General features: G+C 37.4%; 1 protein-coding gene across 1 annotated transcript in view; it reads left to right on the forward strand.

The window, feature by feature from the left end:
- Positions 1–776, forward strand: part of PHF14 (PHD finger protein 14) — a 189,725-nt gene extending 188,949 nt beyond the window's left edge. Inside the window, exon 20 of the mRNA XM_072328999.1 lies at positions 761–776. The gene's annotated coding sequence lies outside the window, so the exon portion shown is untranslated. The remainder of the gene's footprint in view (positions 1–760) is intronic.
- The last annotated feature ends 21,747 nt before the right edge of the window (positions 777–22,523 follow it).

Genomic DNA, 22,523 nt, shown 5'->3' on the forward strand with positions numbered 1-22,523 from the left:
CTTTACCCTTCCATGTTAAGAAATGATTTAGTTTCAAGAAATCAATTTATTTTTATATATGTAAACTTTTGTGTATTAATCAAAGTTTTGCATCATCAGAGTAAGTCAGAAGATGGGTATTAATTTGCCCCTAAATTTGACTTAACTGAAATGATACATATAGTTAGATTTCATTAGCAAAATAATGCTTTTTAGCCAGTAATAACATTTTTTTTTTTTTTTTTTTTCACACAAAATCTGTAAGGCTGTATTTTAGGAACAAGGAGACAGATATGAAGAGATAAGTGCTAGATGTAGCAGTATACCAAATGAATGCCTACAACTTATTTGCATAATAAGTGGGTACCTGGTCCTGGAGCAGGATCCAGGCTGATTTAAATGCACGTTGGGTTTAGAAGTAAGAGCTGAATAGGAATCTCAGAAAAGAATCTTCCAAAATGACATTCAGATGTTCAACGTCACTGTACTGTAAAAGGCCACTGAGTAGCTCTGTGCTTGAGTCCTTTTTCTGAAACATTCTCACTATCTATGAAGTGGTTTTGAAGCTAAGAATACACTATTTTTCACATGTTTGAGAACTTTAAGAAGATAGCTAGAAAATGTGAAAGCTAAATCTAGAAGTCCTGGTGTCATTAGTGTTGCTAATTCATAATGACTGTTTATCAACTAGACTGTTTTGTTTGTTTGTTTGTTTTGTATGAACAAATTCACAAAATAATTTTTTAACTAATTTGTCATTTTTGAAAATTTTCTGTTGTAGACAAGACTGTTCCCCAAGAACATGGCCCATCACAGAGGTAAGCTGGCTCAACTAACCATCCTAGTAGTTGCTGTGCAGTCTGATTCTCCATTATTACCAAATCCATGAATTTTTCCCATGGAGTTTAACTAAAGATGTTGATTCCATGGTTAAAAATGGTCGTGTAGCTTGTTTTATTTCTTAGAATATTCTTCTAAAATTATGTAGAATTAAATGTAATTTTCCTGATGTGCTAGAATTTGAATAAAATATTGTTGAGAGTGGTTGTTACCTTCTTTGACTGTATTCTCATGGAAATTATTAAAAATAATTGATCTTAGTAAAATATATGCCATAGAGGACACTGCTCCCCCAAATGCATAGGAAACAGGACAAACTGAGACATGCAACAATAGGGTGTTCTAGGGACTGTGCTGCTGCCAGGCAGAGGGAGAAGTACCTGATACAGAATTACAAACACCCCTTGCCTGACCAGCTGTAATTCTCCAAAACACAGAGTAAGTAAAGCACTACCATCTTCATGTGGAGATAGATATATTCAGTTACATTTGGAGAGCAATTATGAATGAACAAGGAAAAATGATGGTCCATAACAAATTAATTCCTTTCTTCATTCTATCTGTACTGAGAAAAAGAATGTTGTTTCATATGAGGAACTTAGTCTAGGTGTTTTACTTTGTGTGACGGAATGAATTAAAATAATTAAGTGTATTCATATAATGAATAAACAAACAACTTTTCCTTCTGTGCCGTATTGTCTCCCCTAAATAATTCCAAAATTATGAATCTTTCAGGTCTGAACACGAGACATATAGAGTAAAAGATTTAAGCTACTTTATTATAATCCTAAACAAGTAAACCTAAATTTGCTAGCTAAAGGCTATACCAGTACAGACCAAGAACCAACCCTGCAATTTTCAGATGAACTCAGACAAGTTCCTGTCCTGCTGTGTTGACTGAATTAATTCCTATCACATTATTTCTGACTTCTTACCTTAACTTATTACCCTTTCTAATGGACTGGGTTGCTATGGATTAGGAAAAGTAATTCTTAATGAGTTAAAATTTAATTAATCAGGCTCTGATAGTAAAAGAGGAAAGCATAGAGAAACAAAATTATATATTAAACCTAGCTTATGAAAATAAAATAATTCAGAACTTAATAGCAAGTAAAAATGCATGGACCATGATCTGGTCCAATATGCCTGCAAATTCTCATTTTTTAAGTTAATGCAATTAAAAATCAATATTAAAATTCACTTTTATTTCTATTTTTACTACTATAATACACAATCTATGTGATTTCCAACTTCTGTTGCTAACCTTTTTTGTAGATAGCATCAGTGATCTGCAAAGTCTTATGTTTTTATTTTACTACTGTAGATCTACTGATAAGTAACAGCAGGTAGGATATATTTTTAATGCATTTGTCATCCAAGTTTCTACTCAAATGTCAAAGAACTACCTATTCAATAACATTCAGTGAAGTTTTACTTGAAACTACTCATTTGTATTTATATTTATTTGCCTCAGTCATCAGGTATCACAAGTCTTTCATGTCCCTGAATTTCTAACTGGGGGTCAAGGGAGAAAAATCCCTCCCAGTGTAAGAGTGGAGAAAGTTGAGACCACATCATGAGGCTAAATGTATACAGGTCTATGGGGCCAGACAGCATGCATCCCAGATGACAAAACAGAAGAAAGGGACACCATCCAGAGGGACCTGGACACACTTGAGAAGTGGACACACAAAAGTCTAATGAGGTTTAACAAGAGGAAATCTCAGAAAGGGATAGTACAGAAAGGGAGAAGAACTTGAGAGCACTCCTGTGAAAAAGGACTTAGGGGTCCTAATAGATAAAAAGCTGGACATGAGCCAGCAGTGTGCACTTGCAGCCTAGAAGGCCAACAGTATCCTGGGCTACATCAAAATAAGGTGAGGGAGGTGATTGTCCCCTCCACTCTGTTCTTGTGAGGCCCCATCTGCAGCACTGCATTCAAGCCTAAAGACCCCAGTACAGATAAGGTGTGGATATGTTGGAGTGGCTCCAGAGGAAGGCCATGAAGATGATCAGTGGGCTGGAGCACTTCCCTTATGAAGAAAGATTGACAGAGTTGGGCTTGTTAAGCTTGGAGAAGAAAAGGTTCTGGGGCGATCTCATTGTGGCCTTCCAGTATTTGAGGGAAGCTTACAAGCAGAAGGGAGACCTACTTTTTACACGGTGTGATAACAATAGAACAAAGGGGAATAGCACTAAACTAAAAGACTGTAGATTCAGTTTAGATGCTAGGAATATATATTTTTTTTTACTCAAGAGAGTCGTGTGGCACTGGAACAGGCTTCTCATGGAGACTATGAATGTCCTGTCTCTGGAGACATTCAAGGCCAGGTTGGATGGGGCCCTGGGCAGCCTGATCTAGTGGCTGGCAACCTTGCCCATGGCAGGGGAGTTGGAACTAAAAGATCTTTATTTACCCTCCTAAGACATCCTATAATAATTCTATGATTCTATGTGTAGAATGGTATAATCCAATGACAAAAACATGAAACAGAGCAATTCAAGGAGAGAAGGATGCATATATATGAAATCCTAATTATTTTTGTAACTCCCATGTTGCATCCTTGTGAAGATTTTAAAGGAAACAGATCTTAGGATATGTTTCTTCAGTGGATTGACAATGCAACCTTTCTTTGAATGACAGAAATTTCTGAAATATGAAGCTTGTGCTGTAGCCTGACAACACAGACTACAGAAAACCTGATAAGTATTTGACAAATCTCTTGGTACAGATTCTTCAGAGGAAAGAGAATGAGGGATAACCTGTCCTCCCTGAAGATTCTATCATAATTTATACTGGAAAAAGTGGCTAAAACCATGAAACGTGACACTGCATAACTTTTCCAGTTATTTTTCTTACCATTGTTACTATTATGTCTATATGATCTATCATGATAACTGTATGTTGATCTTTCCCATTGTTAATATCAGCAATCAGACGTCAGTTGGCCACAACTGTAGGTCTGTCTACATATTATGTAGAAAGGAAATAATCTCATTTAGATTTGACTTCATCATTATTCACTTTAAAAAAAATAATAAAATTCTCCCATCACCTTGTTAGTGAGGGTCTGCCATCTTCTCTTCTTGTTATTGTCTTGTCTGCCTTGATGGCTCAGGATTTCCTGGAAGCTGTTGGGTCACAGGTATCTGGTCAGTACTGGAGGATGGGATGATTTTATGCTTGCAGTGCACTTGTTCTTGATCATCACGCTCAATCCCTAAGCTCTTTCTTTGCAACTGAGAAGGAAAATCTGTAGAGTTCATGTTCTTTCACAGGTGGCTTTAAGCAACCCATCTGTAAGAAATACTGAAACTTTGCAGATGTCAGCCTTAACCTCATCTCCAACACCAGCTAAACTTAATAATGAAGAAAAACAGTTTTGTATGTCTAAAAGCCTAATAATTAGTTATAAGTTTGGAAACAGAAGGCTATCATAAAGCAAACAGAAAACAATTCCAGCTGTCTGGATACTTGGCCTCTTGTGAACACCCCTAGAATTTTGCCCCTCTCCCCACTTTCTACTAGCCTGGATTCCTGTTCAAAGATGCTGACTATCTTGGTGAATTACATTATGTTTACATTGTGTTTTCTGCTCTTGGAGACAGATTAATTGGGTGTTTATAGGTGACTTCCTAGCTCTGTTACACAGCTAATGAGACAAGCAACCTGTTTCTCACTCATTTTGATTTTTTTTTCTTCTCTTTTCTTTTTTTCTGTCTCTTTCTCTCTCTCTCTCTTTTTTTCACATCTCTTTAAATATGGCATAGAACAACAGTTTTTTCACCATTTTGATTTCATTTCCCTACTAGGTTCCTATAGAAATCATGCATGATGTCTCACTAACACAGATGTCAACTTTAGCAACAAATTGTCCTTCCATGTAAACTTAATAGAGCTTATGCCCTTTCCTTTCCTGTTCCTGTGATAGCACACTTTATTCATTTTCTGTTATAAGCAGCCAAGGATTTCTGTTGCATTTAAGTGACATTTTCCATGTTTCTAATTGTTTTCTTCTACATTCTTTGTACAATGCAGTGAACACCCTCCATGCAGTGCTCATGAACAGAATTCCTGTATTTAGAAAAAGAAATCTCATACAGTTTTTCATCTCTGAATGATACAAATGTGAGGTAAAACAAACAAACAAAGAAAACAACGACAACAAACCAAAGAAATAACCTGACCATTGGGTACTACACTTCCAGTTTTGGGCGTAATTCAATCAAGATGCCCAGATGTTGAAGGATGGTTTTTAGTACTTAAACATTCCAGATTTTGCTTTAAAAATTTCCAGCTCTATTATATTTAGCCAATGCATCAATTTTAAATGTTTCCAATGTTTTTAATATGAAATAGATACAACTTTTAAGTATATGCAAGAAAACTATTACAGTGTAAGTATGTATTAAAAATCTAATTTTTTAATCTAAGATTCGTATGTACATAGGTATTTGTGTATTCATTTATGTGAAGTCTCTCCTTTTCAGTTTTGATTGTAACATCTGGATTGTTATTTACCTTCCTTCTACCCCACCACTGCATACATACAGTAGAATGCTGTGCTAAGAATACACTTCTGTGCTTCCTCAAGAAAAATATCTGCTAGATCTCTGCTATTCTTTTAATTATTCTTTAACAATAATTTTTAAAAACAGTTGTGTATAGTCATTGCCTATGCAATTACAGCAGAATATTCTTTCTCATTCTGCTGCTTTCTCATTTACTATTTTCTCATTCTGCTGCAGGTTGCTTATCTGCAGACTCATTCTAAAAAATAAGCTGCTTTTCATTAAATGATTTCCAGCAATCAAATATGAAAATTAAAACAAGTAGTCTAAAAATATTTAAACATTTGGAGAATTAGTAACTATTTTTCTTTATTTTACCAGGTTCAGAATGGGAAAAGTATTTTTTCTTTCAAAGAAAATGCAATTGAAACATTCTTCCAAAGGAATTGTAATTTTTGTTATGCTATTCACTTGATTTATTATTCACAAAGAACCTTTGAACAGAAGCTGGCCAATGCATAAGCCAAGCTACTAACTTTAAAGAAGTTCTTTGGCTCTAGTTCTTACTGCCTTGTGCAAATCAGTAGGGAATATTGAAAGCATGTTAAATTTTGTATCTGAAAGTTAAATCAGATAAGTATAAGCCTAGCAAAACATATTTTATAAAATGAAATTGAACACTTCACTGATATTACATGTTCTTTTTGTCCCAAGTGAAGCAGGAAATGTGTACTACTCATTCTCTCTTGTATTTTTCAGTGTTAATATTTTTCTTACTGGTTTATAGCTTGGAAATTAAGTAAGAAAATTATTCAGTTCAATCTAACTTAATTTTAATATAGATAAATATGATGATTGCCAAAGGATATTGATTACACTTCCTAAAAGAGATGCAACATCAAGAGGGAAAATGACCTTATATAAAAAACTCTAAGACAGAAGGAATGCTATAGTCTTTTCTTACACCTTAGGGACAAACTTCTGTCTTCTGATGTAAGTAAGTCACTTATTCCTTACTACCTCAGCATTCTATGGCCTCAAGTTGCACCAGGGCAAGTTTAGGCTGGATATTAGAAAGAACTTCTTTACAGAAAGGGTGGTTAGGTACTGGAATGGGCTCCCCAGGGAGGTGGTTGAATCGCCATCCCTGTATGTGTTTAAGAGCCATTTGGATGTGGTACTCAGGGATATGATTTAGCAGAGGTTTGTTGTTGTTTGTTTGTTTTTTTTTTATTTTATTTTATTTTATTTTAATTTAATTTAATTTAATTTTATTTTATTTTATTTTATTTTATTTTATTTTATTTTTTTTTATTTTTATTTTTATTTTTATTATTTTTTTTAGAGATAGGCTACTGGTTAGGCTGCGGTTGGACTTGATGATCTTCAAGGTCTTTTCCAACCTGAGTAATTCTATAATTCTATGATTCTATGATTCTAACCCTTAAGTAAGAAAATATGATTCTAACCTTTAAGTAAGAAAAGTTTGCTGCTGTGTTATGCAGATTGTGAAATACATGCTTACAAATTCTTGGAGACCCTTGGATAGAGTATGTCTTAGTTGAACAATGCTCTCTTTTGTCATTGATTGATGACAGTTATATCATCAGAGAGACTGATGGCCTATGTACTAAATTTTCAATGATATAATTTGTTAGGTTTTTTTTACAACGTTCTTGTAAGAAGAGAAAGATCTGATATCCAGACTTGCTTTCTTCCAAAACTACTCTTATGGTAGCTTTTATTATATTTTTTTTACTATATTTTTCCCCCAGAACCTCTCACAAATCTATTAGTGATGAGGAGGTAAAGCGGCACCTCTGGAGGCTACAAATTGTACCAAAGCCAGCAAAATTGCCATCAGGAAGGTGCAACCTTACAGATAGTTTGACTCCAGTCACGAGGAATGGGACTGTCTGTGGTCAGTCCTTGCTTCAACCCAGTTCTTATAGGTACTGAGGAGAGAGCTGTTTTCCTCAATATGTTTTTTTTTTTTTTTTTTTTTTTTTTTTTCTATAACTGCTCGCCACAGTAGGAGATATTAAATTACCAGAATTAATAAGGAAGCAGTAATAATTACTTCTGGAATGTGAAAGTACACATGACTAGGCAATAACATTATAATAATAACATTATTTTGAAAATAAGGTGTTTTTTTTTGTTTTGTTTTGTTTTGTTGTTGCTTGTTTCTGAAAAAAAGAAGTTGAAATTATACTTGCACGTAGCTGACATGAATCTGGGTGACTTGTTAGGTATTTGATTATCTGAACATCTGTCTTCAACAGCTGAGATAGTGCTGTTGCCTTGAGCAGGAGTCAGTGAGGTGAGAACAGATAGACAAAAACTGTTCTCAGGCTACTTGTCACATTAACAGGAAGTCTAGTTGGAGAGGACAGAAGGTGTTGGACTCAAATGGTGGATGTAATGGTAAAATCAGAGAGATCCACTGCAGAAACTACTTTTGTAAGTAGAAGTAATTCCAGCTAGTAGCCATTTGGTTTGAATTTTTCCCTCCCTAAGAACCATGAAGGTAAAGAAAAATGCTGATAAAGGAAAGTTGGGAATTCATCAAGCATCTTATGTTTTCTTTCCTTCACTAGTCTCCCATGTATGCAAACATATATTTTCTTTAGGCAGAGCCCTTTAAGTACAATTTATTCTACTTAATTTCCCCTAATCTTTTCAGGACATAAGACCCCTGACATCAGTATCCTAACATACATGTAAGATAACAAAATTCAACACTCAGAAGAGAAAAGTGATTTACTATTATATTAAAATGTCTCCAAGTCTATGTTTTGACATTATTCTTCAATTTTTCTTTTTTTTTTTTTTTTTTTTTTTTTTTTTAGGGAACTCCATGATTTTTCTATTCATGGAGCAGATGATTCTGCCTGTAGCATCCCCTCCCTTCCTTCCACTATTGATCATTCATCACTTGTTTCTACTACTATTATTATTATTATTCCATGTCCCACACCTGCAGAACTAAATAGAGCAAGGAAACTGAGAAGTGAAGCTAGGTAACCTCTCATAATAACCTGAGCCCAGAGCTCTTCCAATAATCCAGTCTCTCACAGATATGCCCTTTATTGCCCTCATCTAGATTAGGCTGGATACATAGATCACAAATGTGGCACGGGAGGTAAGGAAACAGGTAAATTAGTGGTGTGTTAGGTCAAATGGAAGAATGCTTTGATATCTCAGAAGAATGAAGTAAAGAACATAGAATATGGCTGTTGCTATTTCTCACACAGATCAAAAACAGATGATTGGCATAAGATCCCAGTCTTCCTAGGTGAGGTAGGGAATATATCTCAGAGGAACTGGAAAAAAGACAAGGTAAAAGTTTGTTGCGCAACTATTCAAAAGATTTTCTTTCCAGAAGTAGTGAAGGACAACACCCCCATGACTGAAAGTATATGCCGTCTGCCAGCCCAGCATCTGTCTTCTGGCAGAATCCCCAGGACCTTAACCTTCAGAAACCAAAATATCTGACAGAGAGAACATTCTCCTCTTAGTAAGACAGCAAGCATATTTGAATGATAACTACAGTTTCCTTTTACACTTCATATAACACAGATATCCTGCATCAAGAGAAAGGACAGAGTTTCTCAAAATAAAGCAAATGATGCATGAACAGCAAGTAAAATATTCCATGTCGTTTCTGTCCAAACCCAGAAATGTACCATGCTTTGTTACACAGTGTGGTCCATTTCTTTCATCTCCTCTTGAAGAATGGTTAAAATACATAAAATACAAAAGAAGCAAAATTAGTGTCCCCAAATCCTCATCTTTCAAAAGCGCCACAAAAAATAAATGGCTCAAATGAGACCCATTTGGAAAAAGTTTGAAGCAGTACCTCTCTTATACAAAGTAATGGTATTTCTATTGTTCGAAAAACTATTATTTCAATGTCGTTGTAAGTTAGAACTAATACAATCTAATATGCAGCCATGAAAACTTTCTCTTAGTGAATGTATGGTCCTATATGTATGGTGTAGAGAATAATGAATACTGGTGCTGTTCTTTTGTTTTCCTCATAGTATCACAGACTATTGCAGAATTCCTGTGAGTAGTAGAGAGGATTTTTTTAAAGAAAAAAAGAATTTGGACATATCATATTTTAACTATGGCTACTATTCAGCCTATTAATGGACAGCAAAGGAAGAAATATGCCATTAACTGGGAATATATGTGTTAAACAGAAACAAAACATTTTACTATCCTTAGAAGCAGATTGGTATTGATTGGAAAATAGATAGTAGGCAGGTGGGAAGTGTATCATTACCTACGGTGCAATTTTATGAGTGTCAAACATAGACAACTGCCCTACAATCCTCTGGAAAGCTCATATATTGTCTCCAGTGAGTGTCTACTCAACAGCCCAATACATATCTCAAGTAGCAGTGTTCTCTTGCATTCAGGTCTTGCAAATGCCTGCAGTCTGCTATGTGGCAGTGAAATAAACTAATAATGATTGCAAAAGCGCAGTAACTCATGATATAAATTTCCCTACAATGTGTAATGGAGATCTTTTGTTTTTCAGTAAAAGGAGGATTATGAAAAGCAGATACACTTGTCAACCATAAACATTCTAAGAGAAAAAGAATATATTAGTGAGTAAATCCTACCAGCTAAAAGAGACATATAAATGATGGTGGTATAACATGAAATTTTTAATCAGGTATTTAGAAAACTTCATTTAAAAAAATTACTGAAGAGAGTATGGATACCAGGGACCCTCTTGCTTTGCATTTGAAAAATACCTGAATTTTGCAAATTTGAAGTCCAGTTAAAATTCTTCTCTGGCTTCTCCTAAATCCTGTCTTTACACTGGGAGCTGCAGATTACAGTTATTTACATCATTAGTTTCTTCAAAAAATGATATGAGACAAGATTTCTGCTGGAGCATAAATCTTATCTCAAAATTCTTTGATGTCTCTGTCTCTGAAGCTTTGAGACTTCACCTCAAAAGGGCAGAACACTGGTCAATGACTAGAACTGTCCAGATGGCTTCTTCTTCACTGATGACACTGTTCTTGTAGCACAGTTCCTCTGCTGATTTAGGAAAAAAAAAGGTCAGAAATGCCTGTTTTATTTCCTCTGTGGTTCTTCCTTAACTGTTCAGTTGATTGTTCTGGAAGTTAATATCGAAGAGAATCTGAAAGACATCTAACAGAAGGTTTGTCTCTGCAGGTATAGGGGCCAGGGGGGATGCCTGTGCAAGTGTCATGCCCAAGTAATGATAAATACCATGATTTCCAAAAGCATTGAAGGGAATGGAGAGCCCATGTGTCATTTGCAGATGTTTTACAGCTGGTCTGATGTTAATTGACATTCATGATAGCTAACTTTAAATCGCTTTCAAAATGGAACAAATCTCCTCATTCACCAGGCAGTCTAAGTATTTAAATATTTGCTTCAGGGATTTTTTTTTCTCACTGCTTCCTAGCATCTTTCTAAATCTCTGATGAAATGAGCCTGTCTTTACATAGAACAGGGTAGTGGTGAAAAACCATGTTCAGCACGGCAGTTCATTAGCAATAAAATGTTAACAGTCAGACATTTCGTCTGCTTCGGTGTAAATCAAAAGAATTTCAGCCATGCTTGACATGGCCCCTTACACAGGCTCAGCCAAATCAAAGCATCAGTATTAGAAATAGACTGTTCTTCTTGGTGCCAGGGATTTACTTAATGTTTAATCTGACTTCTTACCCTAAAGATAGAGCAAAGTAACCCTCAAACACCTGCGTTTTTCTCAGTGTCGCTGCAACCATTAAGGTGTATTTTCTTTTTTTTTTCAGGTTAATAAGAAGAATTCTCCTCTCCCTTGTTCCAGGACGACACATCAGAACTTCTCATGTAATTCTGCTTTGCTCAAGAATTGGAGATGTCATGGTGAAGGCCTGTAAAGTTCTCACATGAACTACAGGCATTATGGAAGCACAGAATGCAGGCAGCTAAGGGCATCTGTAAAACTCCGTTTGTCCATGGCTTAAGAACTGGTAGGGTTTTTTATGTTTTTTGTGGGGGTTGTTTTTTTTTTGGGGGGAGAGAGGATGGGAAGGTGGTGGGTGTGGAGCAGACTGGGGATTGGGTTGTTGGTTGATTGGTTTTGGTTTTGGTTTTGGCGTGTATTTGGGTTTTGCTGAAATTTTCAGTAAATGTTATAGGGTTTTAAATCATTGTTGTTTTTTTTCTCTTTTTTTTTTCCCTTTTAACCATCCCCCCCCCCCCCCCCCCCCCCCCCATCCCAAACACACACACACACACACATGCAATCCTATAGATATACCCATCTTTTTTTTTGTGGGCAGATAATGTAAAACTTGTAGTACAGGACTAGAGGGAATGGTTTCAACCTGCAGCAGGGGAGACTCAGGCTGGACATTAGGAAATATTACTTCTCAGAAAGGGTGGTCAGGCAGTGGAATGGACTGCCCAGGGAGATGGTGGAGTCACCAACCCTGGGGATGTTCAAGGAACAACTGGATGTTGTGTTGAGGGACATGGTTTAATGGGAGCTGTTGGTAATAGGTGAACAGTTGGACTGGATGATCTTTTAGGTCTTTTCCCACCTTGGTGATTCTATGATGCTATGATTCTATAGTAAAACTACAAAACCGATTTTATGCATGAACTGATAGCACCGTCCAAAAAACAAAACAAATAAATAAATAAACAATCCTTTTCCTACACAAGCTTAATTTTTACAGTGCTCTTGAGATAATTGCTGAACTATTCTACCTATAAGTGTGCTCTCATATTCATTGCCTAAGTATGTATTTAAGTATTCCACAGAAAATCTGTGATACCAGAAATAAAAAAGACACCCCTTTCCTGTGAGTGAATACATCCCTATGTAGCTGCACAGTAAACCATATTTCACATTTTTTTATATAGCCTTCCCTAATAGTTACCCTGTGCTTCATGTAGCTGCTTTCTACATTGTTAGCTTGGAGCAGCATAGCAGCCCAGGCTTCCTGGAGCTGCTCTTTTACCCATCGCCTGGGCTTGTTTGCATTCATTACCTTTTTGGAGCGAAATAACAAGAAAAGAAGAGCGAAGAGGATGGCATATGAGCAGGTCCCTGTCATTTCTTTCTCAAAGCCAAGTGCCTACTGCCCTCTTGTGGAACTTTTTAGGTAGTTACCAGCACTTGATAAAGGCGTCTTTGGCTTTCTGACTGCTTCATTTTGTTTCACTGAATAAAGAATACAGTTCATATGATGTAGCATTTCCAACTCCCTGATATTAATGCCAATCTTTCCTATTAACATTATGTATGTCTGTATGTATGTATTTATTCATTTGCCAGTCAGCATCTATTGTTGGCATAGCTCCATGGGATGCTTTTGGAATTAGGACAGATAATAATGTTTTGCAAAACAAAATAGACGCCAACAAAAACCCCACAGGTATTAATATTAGAAAATTGCCTTTTCTTTAGCTGACATCTCTATATAAAATACATCTCTAGTTATTTCTTTCTCACTCCTTTAACTCAACCCAGCAAACAAAACAAGTGACTTAAAAGGGAATGAAAACCTGTTTGTCTTTATGATATTAGTACTTAGGTGTGTTTCCCTCATTTTGGACTCTAAAATATCTTAGGAAACCAATCAGAGAATGCAGTTTATAGAAGAACACTGCAAAATGCATTGACATTTATTCCCTGAACAGATAAGATCTGGTCACAGATCTTTACTACCAGACATGCAGTTGAGGTTGCCCTTTGTTTAGGTGTGGTAAAAAACGTTAGTTATGATTGAAGGGTAGGGTGGAAAAGCAGCTTTATTACCTTGTTTACAGAGAAATTTAAGATGGATCTATTTGGGCCTGAACATTCTCTATATCATCATTCTCTATATCATATATATCTTACAACATGTTTTATCCTACAGAAGTATACTGGCTAGGGACTAAAATTCTCCCTTCTGGCTCCTCCTGAGAATCCCTATCACAAGCTATATCCCCGATCTGTTTCTGGAAAGGCTGCTTAAATTCACCAGTATAACACAGTCATCCACCTCTGCTGAGAAAATAATTCAGCTTAGCCAGAGCACTTATCCCTGTGAGTACCAATGATTTTGAGGATGAGTTACGTAAGCACATCACAGTCCTTAAAAATGCACTTGCTGTTTTAAGCAGACTGAGTTTCCCCTTGCAAATTAAGCCCTGCTTGAAAAGTTGGGTAGGAATTGGATATTTACTCCACTCCTACCCTTGGCAAAGTACAACCCACATCCAAGAAGAAAGTATGTAGGGCCTTATAGGAATCTTCAGTGCAAACTCTGCTTCCACGAGCCACTGCATAGCAAACAAACTGCACAAACACAAATGCAGGCCCCAGCCCCTGCACACCAGCCTCTGTGTAAACAAGCCTTGTGCTCTATTGCTTGTAGACAAGGTATTCTCGGGTGAAAAGAGGGGATCTGAAGAATCAAGTCATAATCAGCATGCTTTTGTGAGCCCTGTGAAATAGAGTGAGGGTTACAAAGGAAAAGCAAGTAGATTTTGAGTGTCCAATATTTCAAGAGAGATTGAAAGAGGGCGTTTTTACGATATTCTATTATGTCTCCTCTTTAGAGAGAGGCAAAGTCAGTGCCAAAGGAATAGTTTCCCGAAGAGCTATTTGTTCACAGGATGGATAGGAGCTGACAAGCCGACTGTCAGAACGGCTTCTTTGTCCTTGGAGCACCAGGTGGTTTAACAGTGTAGAGAAGTTACGTGTTTTTACCAAAATGACTGCTCATTCCTTTTTAGATGGCTTTTCAGCAGTTTTCAGTGTATTTTCAAGGGCTTTTAAAGGAAAAAACAAAGTAGTGCGTGAGGGGAGGGTGAAGAAAAGAAGGGCAAGGTAAGACTGGGTGTGTGTGTGGTACAGATTGGGTGGCTCTTGCCATGACTGGAAGAATGCTCAGAGGAAGAACTAGTATAAATATTCAGAATACTGATCAGAATTGTGGTAGAATCATGGTTAGAAATGGCTTTCCCAGCAGTAGCATTAACAAAGCTGTGCACTTTCTGAAACAATATTTAAAGATGCAAATAGCAATATTAAAACTATGTTCCAGAGACTTACATGATATTTTAATACAAATATAATATTTTATTGTTTATTGGTTTAATAAAACGTTTGAAACCCCAGCCCTTCATAGCAGGTAAAGTTATCAGGCTGGAATTTTTCTGAACTTTTTTCCTTTCATGTCTACACACACCCAGAAAAGTTTGGCTGCATCTTCTCTAGGACCCTTTTTTGAGTAGAGGAGTACAGCAATTAGATTCTCTGTCAGTTTTCTTCTCCCCAGGCTCAATAATCCATCTTTTCAAACCCTCCTTGAAGCCTTGTCGTTTTGCTTTGTCTTGTTTTTCATTGAATTCCTCTGAATTCAATACAAGAAAGTAAATTACTGACTGCATTTATTCCAGGGACAGAAAAATACATTTCTTCAACCTGAGAAGGTTATGGCAAGTGGGGAGGTAGGGGGAGGGGGATTGCCTTCTTCTTATGGGATGGATGGATGGATGGATGGATGGATGGATGGATGGATGGATGGATGGATGGATGGATGGATGGGTGGATGGATGGGTGGATGGATGGATGGGTAGATGGATGGATGGATGGATGGATGGATGGATGGATGGATGGATGGATGGATGGATGGATGGATGGATAAACAGCTGGCTAACTTGGGTTTATGAGCAAATAAATAAGGTCTACTTAAGGCCATGGAAACTTGAATCAGATGGGGAGAGAGATGTCCTTTTTCTTTTCTTTTTTTTTTTTTTTTTTTTTTTCTTTTTTTCTTCCTCAATATGAGTATATACCTAGAGAACAAGAGATGGAGAACAAATGGTGTAGTTTCAATATAAGATGTGCATCTGGAAAGTGCGGCAATAAAGACAGACAACAACAAAGACAAAGGAGGAAAAGGAGGTGTGTTTAACTCCAATTCTTTTTGTGCCAGAACGGGGTGCATTGATTGGAGTGAGGTTTCAGCAGGATGACTGATATGGTGAGTATGCTTGTGATCCTTACTCCTTTTATTTATCCTTTTCCATTTATTCATGGAAACTACTCAGTAGTGCACAGGATTGTTCCTTCTCTTAAGTGGGGTGAACTGTGCTGTGCTTTGCAGTATTACCTCAGAAAACTGCACTGCATTGTGTTTCCTTCCATCTTAAGACTTTACTTCCAGTGTTTTGAAGTATATTACTGCGGCCTTTTCTCGAGATTGCTGTGCCCTAAGTAGGCTTTTACCACGTGTGCTGATCTGATTTCAGAAGGGACATGTCTGCGCTGCTGAGTTACAATCAACGCCTCAAGGCGTTGCTGGATCAGCAACTGAGAAGCAGAAGGGCTGGGGTGGTGTCAGTGGGGATAGCTACAGCCACAGCAGCGGCGTGAAGCACTGAGGCGCCATGGGGACAGCGACGGGTCAGCACTGAGACAGTGGCGGGGCAGCAGCGCCACCTAGCGGCACAACGTCGTCCCTGCAGTCCGCCCGCAGTTGCTGTGCTGGCAGCGGTTACCGAGATGCTTGTAGGAGCTTTTCCTTGAGGCAATGAGACGGTGGGACGAAGCTCGACAACATTCAAACATGCAAACAACGTGTAGTATTTTTGTGTGTTTATTTCAGTTCTCTCTCCCTATTTATTTTTTTTTTCATGTTTTTTTTTTTTTTTTTTCCACTGAGCTCTGTCTCTTTATTGCTGCCAAATACTCTTCTTTCTTCCTAGCTAAGCCCAACACACAGTTCAGTGTCAGTGCTGTGATGGCCTGACTAGCTTGGCAAAATTCATTCACATTTGTTGGGGAGATTGGAGAGTATTCTGTTCAAAAATGGCTTTGCAATCTAGGAAAAGCAGAGACATAATTTAATTCCTGTGTCCTCTCTAGAGAAATATAAAGCAAAAATAAAATGGGCAACAGGATGAAAGGGAGGACAGGACAGACACTTCAGCTCTGTAGTTTCCATCCGAATGTGTGTCCCGCTCATTATTCACACATCCACTGCAGGAGGGCTCAGAGTCATTACCGAGGAAAGAACTGGAAATAGCTGTTGTGCTTTGTAGTAACGCTGGCAAAAAGAAAGGGTAACAAAACTTTGGAAATAAAGTGAGTATCTGTAGAGTTCACATGCATTAGGAGTTCATGTTTTTAAAGAGGGTGTCAAAGTTATTGTCCCAGCTGTTTCCCTGTTGCGAACATTCCTAGGTCTAACCTCCAACAAAAGGCATCTGTATCCTGCCCAGGCACAACAGTGACTGTCCCACCTCACCTTGCTCCAAGGAATGTCACTCCTTGGTCTTAACTTTAATCCTGTACATGTCAGGCTTCGGATTAATACCAGTTTAATCACTGTGGCTTTGCACTCTGAATTGTGTAGCGCTTAATACTGGCAGTAAAAAAAGATGTTTTTTTTGCTTGCTAGTGATTGTGGTTTTATTTCTGAGGGATTATTTGATGTGTGAGATAAGAGAAAGGTGCCTGTAAATGCAGGCAGAGCTTCTCACTGGTAATGTGAAGCTTAAAAATGAAAAATAATCTTCCTGCCGTTTCAGAAAATGACCAGCATGTGGACATGACTTCTTTTCAGGCCCATAAAAAAGCCAGGCAAAGCCAAGGCTGCTGCTGGATGCTTACTTTAAGTATGAAAATATAAAACTGTTGTTACTGTTAAGGCTTCAAAGGGAAAGCAAGCACCTTTGAAAATGTGTTATTATTAAGGAGGTTGTAGATGCCACATCCCTGAAGGCCAGGCTGGATGTGGCTCTGGGCAGCCTGGTTTGGTGGGTGGCAACCCTGCACATAGCAGAGGGATTGAAACTGGATGATCATTGTGGTCCTTTTCAACCCAGGCCATTCTATGATTCCATATGATTCTCTGGTTCTATATCTCAACACCTTACTAATATATTTTGCTAGGAAATGTGTCTTGGGTCTCTGAGACCAACTCACTAGCTCTGACACCTGGCGGTACTGTTTACATTTGCTCATACAGCTATTTATTATTTGTATTATTAGCATAGTTTTGAAAGATAGTCCCCTAGAAAAAGATATTGGACATACACAGTCTAAAACCAATTTACATATGTAGAAATATTTCTGATAAAACTCTTTCTTCTTCCCCCATGGCCTTGTATCAAGACATTATAACACAATGATAGTTTCAGTAACCTAAAGCATAGGTCAGATCAGTTTTAAATGATAAGTAAAATTTTCAGCAATGAAATAATTGCTATAATTAACACTTGGGAAATTCTGCAAAGTTTTCTACAATTCATGTTTTGGTGCATAAAGCCTAATGTTGATACTAAAAACTGCTAAAGTCTCGTTGCTTTCATTTGCACCTCTCCTTGACTGATCAGTTTTCTTGGACCATTACTTCATTAATTACGGTCCTTTGCTCTTCATTTGATGTCTTTGATGTCCCACTCTGATTCATAAATGAAAGTTAGATGGTAATGTTTGAGAAGATGCTGTTCCTGTTAAATGATGAAGTCATTTTGGTACAGTTTTTTCAGTGATAGTTCTCCTTTTGGATAATTGGCCTGATGAAATGTAAAAATGGCAAATATACATCAGAAAAGTGACAGATAAAATGCACCCTTAATTTGTTCTAGTGTTCAGGTAAACTTTTCTGAAGTTTCTCCTTTCTTCTTCTCCTTTTTTCTTTTCTTCTTTTTTTTTTTTTTTTTTTTTTTTTTTTTTCCTTCTTTTTAGCTGAAAACATCAGAAGGAAGCTTTATTAAATTGCTTTTACCTCAAACTACAGGGGGCTTTAATGGAAAAGGGAAAATGTTTGAAACTGTTGAGTCTTTGTTCTTTTTCTAAGGCAAGAACATAGATAGTCCACACAACAGGATTTTAATAACTGGGCTTATTGCCTTCACAGCAGTAAAAAAGGCCTGGGTAGCAGGGTTGGCTGAAGTGTATAAAAAGATATTAAGCAATTCCATACATTATATATCTGAAAAAGTACATCGAAGTATAAATATATGATTGTCAAAAGGTTAATCAGTCCTATAGAATGTACGTGTGAAGTCTAAGAGAACATTCACAGATTATCTCTGGAATATTTTGCTGGTCTTGTCAGTACTACAATGACATCTGGAAAAGCACCGGCATTTCTGAGAATGCCTGAGTCACTAATTCTCTCTCTGGGGACTTGTGGGTCCATCTGAGCTACTGATGAACCATGACTTTGTATCTTCCCTAGGACAGAGAACGTGGCAAATTCTGTATTCAGAGTGCTGCGTTTTCTCCATTAGCTCTCCATTAACCATCACCAAAAATACCCTCAGGGATCAGACATACTTTCTGCTTACTGCCCTGTAAAGGCTGTGCTGTGCCTCCATGCACACCTACCTTTTGCCTGGGGAAATGCTGACTGCCTCAAGGTGAGCCATCATCAACAGTCAGTGCACGACCTCTGCCTGCACTTACAAGGTGGAGTGCGAATCCCTGTTGTACAGAGCCAGGGATGAACAAGAGAGCAAAGAGATTTACATTATATAATTTTATAGTCAAGAGTGGTACATTCTTTAGAAAAAATCTTTGTAAAATTGCAATTAATTCTGTTATAACATCAGGCAAAGAAGATCCTCTATGGCCTTGATTTTTTTTTTATTCTTATTCTTTTTTCCATGACTATATCTTCCCTCATAATTGGAGTAAATGCTTCATTTATTCCTGTCTGCATTAAGCAGTTGTCAAGATACCACAGAATTCTCTGCAGATTCTGTGTTGCAATCGCAGCTGATGAATCTGAAATTCTCTGACATTGCCTCTGGGGGGAGATAGCTGTGGATTTTGCACCAGTCTGTCCTTGCTGTTACTAATTCTCACTGTTCTTTTCTGGCAGTCATTAGTGTTGGACAAGAAAAACATGCAGTCTTAAGAGGTTTTTTTTTGTTGTTGTTGTTTTGTTTTTTCTGTCAGGCTTTCTGCCTGACTGGCTTTTCCCACTGTTGCTTCAGGATCTCATAATGCTGTTGCATCTTTCTGCCCTTCAGAGCACAGTGCTCATTGGAACTGCAATTTCTAGTGCATGCTGTAAGATAAAAGAAAGGATTGTAAACAATTTGGTTGTCAGTTGTTTCTTTTCTCATGTCATCTGTCATCTTGTTTCCTGAGTCACTTAAGATCTTCCCAGCCTCGTATTGCTTGAGCAAATTCTGTTGTTTTGCTATGTAACCAACTATTATTATTTATTACCTCTTATTTTTTTTTCCCTTTTTTCTTTTTTTTTTTTTCTCTCTCTCTCTCTTTTATTTTTATTTTATTTTATTTTATTTTATTTTATTTTATTTTATTTTATTTTATTTTATTTCTCCTCTTCCCCCTTTTTTTTTCAGCGAGAAAGAAGCAATCTGCGACAGTTACTGAGTTTAATGCTAGAAGGATTTGTAAAGTTTCTGTGGTTACCTAGGTATCTTATTTTCTAGCTTAGTACGAGTCAGGGTAAACTATGAGTTTTGTTCATCCTTAATTCAGTGAGGATGACATCTCTTTCATCTTTTGAGATTTCATCTATTATATGCTTTCCAGAATGTTTGTATCGATGCTCCAGCCTTCTGCTGAGCTAATAAGCAAAACATTTTTTCCCCTTTTTAATTTTTTTTTTTTTCCTAACTATATGATAACTAATGAAATGTTCCAGTGTTTTGGCTGTAGCTTTACTTTCTGTAGGCTTGCACTAATATACCTCTTTCCACTGAACACCTGGACTTAGATTTTGGTGCCCACCCATTGTGGCATTGCCCCGTGCTCACCAGACCATAGAGAAATTGGTCTGAGAAATAAAGTTGTGTGGACCTATTCTGCAGGTTCAAACTTCATTTTACTTCAACTTACTGTTTACTTTTCCTGAGAGACAAACACCTGAGAATCTGGGGTGTTAAAGAGGACTTTATTAAAGGTGGTCTGAGGGTGAAACCAAACTAGAAATTTAACATCTTATTTTGCAGTATTAAAGTGAATAACTGAAGAAACAGAAACAGGCTTCTGAGCAGTTGCTGCTGAAAGATCATGACATAGGATCGTTATTTGCCACTGTGTCTGTAGCAGAAATGTTAAGTCGCGGCTTGAATCAGTGATTGAGCACCTGGTGGGAAGGCAGGGCCAACCCAAGGGAGCTCAGGTGCATTGTATGCACCTAAATGATCAGAACGGATGGAGACAGGATCCACCCCTTTCCAGATCTCATTTCATAGAATCATAGAAACACAAGGTGGGAAAGGACCTACAAGATCATCTAGTTTGACTGTCCTCATATCACCATTGCTACCACTAAGCTACTAAACTGTATCTTGTAGCTCCTCATCCAGATGCCTCTTGAACACCACCAGGGACGTAACTCCACCACCTCCCTGAGCAGCCATTCCAGTGCCTGACCATTTTCTGAGAGAAAAAGTTTCTGTCACATTATAGTGTGTCATTCAGATGTGGCTACACACTCTTCTTCTGAAGTCTCCAGGAAAATTTACATTGCCCTCTTAGATGAAGATAAAGGCCAAGACTGGAAAACTTACAACATGTTGTCTCAATTTGTTAGCTTACTTACTAATGCATCAGATTCCCCATCCCAGATGTCTCACATATGTTTGTTATAAAACCAGCGTACAATGCGTGAAATAGCCTGCTCTAATTATAGTCTAGACAATGCCAGGAAAATCGTGCTAATTCAGATAAGCTACTATTAAGTCATCATAACATGGCAGTATGTGCCATGAGGTAAAACTGCTTGGATGAAGACTGGCAACAAGGGAAATATTATGTGGCAGATAATGCCATTTTACTTTCTTCTTTCAGCCAACAAATTAGAAGCTCATTTTAAAAGTCAGTTTAATTTGATATACTGATGTGGTGATGCCAACTTGGATAGTATTTATCTTGCATGAAGCAAATCTTGTACAAATGAAGCTCAGTGGTGGAATGTAGTTATTTTTCAATCCCAATTCATTTCAGCACCTAAAAATCTACAGCTGATGTTAATAACATTATCAGATTGTACTTTCACTGTGTTTTAGGTCTGTCTTACATACTGAATAATTATGCTTTCATTAGAGGAATAGCATATGAAAGAAATTGACCTCTATGGTCATTTGAGAATCTGGCAATTGGTTAGATATAAAACTGAATTATGCCCTAAATGTTATCAATAATTCATCCCTACAAGTCTTTTCTCTGTTTCTGCTTCTCAATTTTTATCCTCATCCCCCAGATTTATCTTTCCTCTTGTCCATAATTCTCTTAACCTTCTTCTACTTCCTTGATGTGCTGTGCCAAAGAAATCCTGCGGGGATTCACCTTCCAATGTTTTAAGAAGTCTCTAAGGGTAAATGGGGAAAAAAGGGGATAGAAGTAACTGAAAAATGCTTTTATAATGGTAAATTTTGCACATCTTTCTCAACAGTGTAGCACTGCCTAACAATGGAGGCTTGAGTACTTTTCCTAGCTAGCAGCACTGCCTGTCAGGCTACATTCCTCTGCTACAGGCATTTTGTTGTGAATGATTCACCAGATGAGACTTACACGACTTTCCTGGAAAGAGCATTCTTTAGTCTTAGAAATCAAAGATATTTATACAGAAGCTTTCTTGTCCTGGTGTTTTTTAAAGGTTGCATGTCTCACCCATATGTCAAAGTCTTTTTTTGTTTTCATGCACTTCTGTTGCATGTTTTTGCTTGCCTTGCTCTCAATATAGACCGAACATTTGAATGTGCTGGTATTTACTTCTGCTCGTATATCTCATTCCCTCAGATCCTTCTTTCAAAAGACTGCTGTTCATCTGTCTTCAGAGCAGAAGATTCTTTCTACCATGCTGCTGGTGAACTGGCACATTTCATCTGCAAGCTAAGCTACCCTTGACTCCCAAGGAAAAATCATATTATGAGGAAGGCAAAGGCAGGAGCTTCTGCTTTTCATCTTTTATAAACATACAGCAAAGGTATTCTCTGTAGACATATCTTGGTTCATACTCATGCACATTGGAACCATTAGAAGAGCAGTGGATGCTAGGAGATGATAACATAAATTCAAAAGCAAGTTGGTCTCCACAGAAGAAAAAGCCACCTATATCTGCTAGATACAGAGGCTGACATACAGCTGGTCACCCAGCAAGTCCTGCGTAGAATACCTGGCTTGACTGAACACATGAGTAATCCTCCTGGATGTTATA

This window comes from Excalfactoria chinensis, chromosome 2 (assembly GCF_039878825.1).
Source record: "Excalfactoria chinensis isolate bCotChi1 chromosome 2, bCotChi1.hap2, whole genome shotgun sequence".
Taxonomy (NCBI): domain Eukaryota; kingdom Metazoa; phylum Chordata; class Aves; order Galliformes; family Phasianidae; genus Excalfactoria; species Excalfactoria chinensis.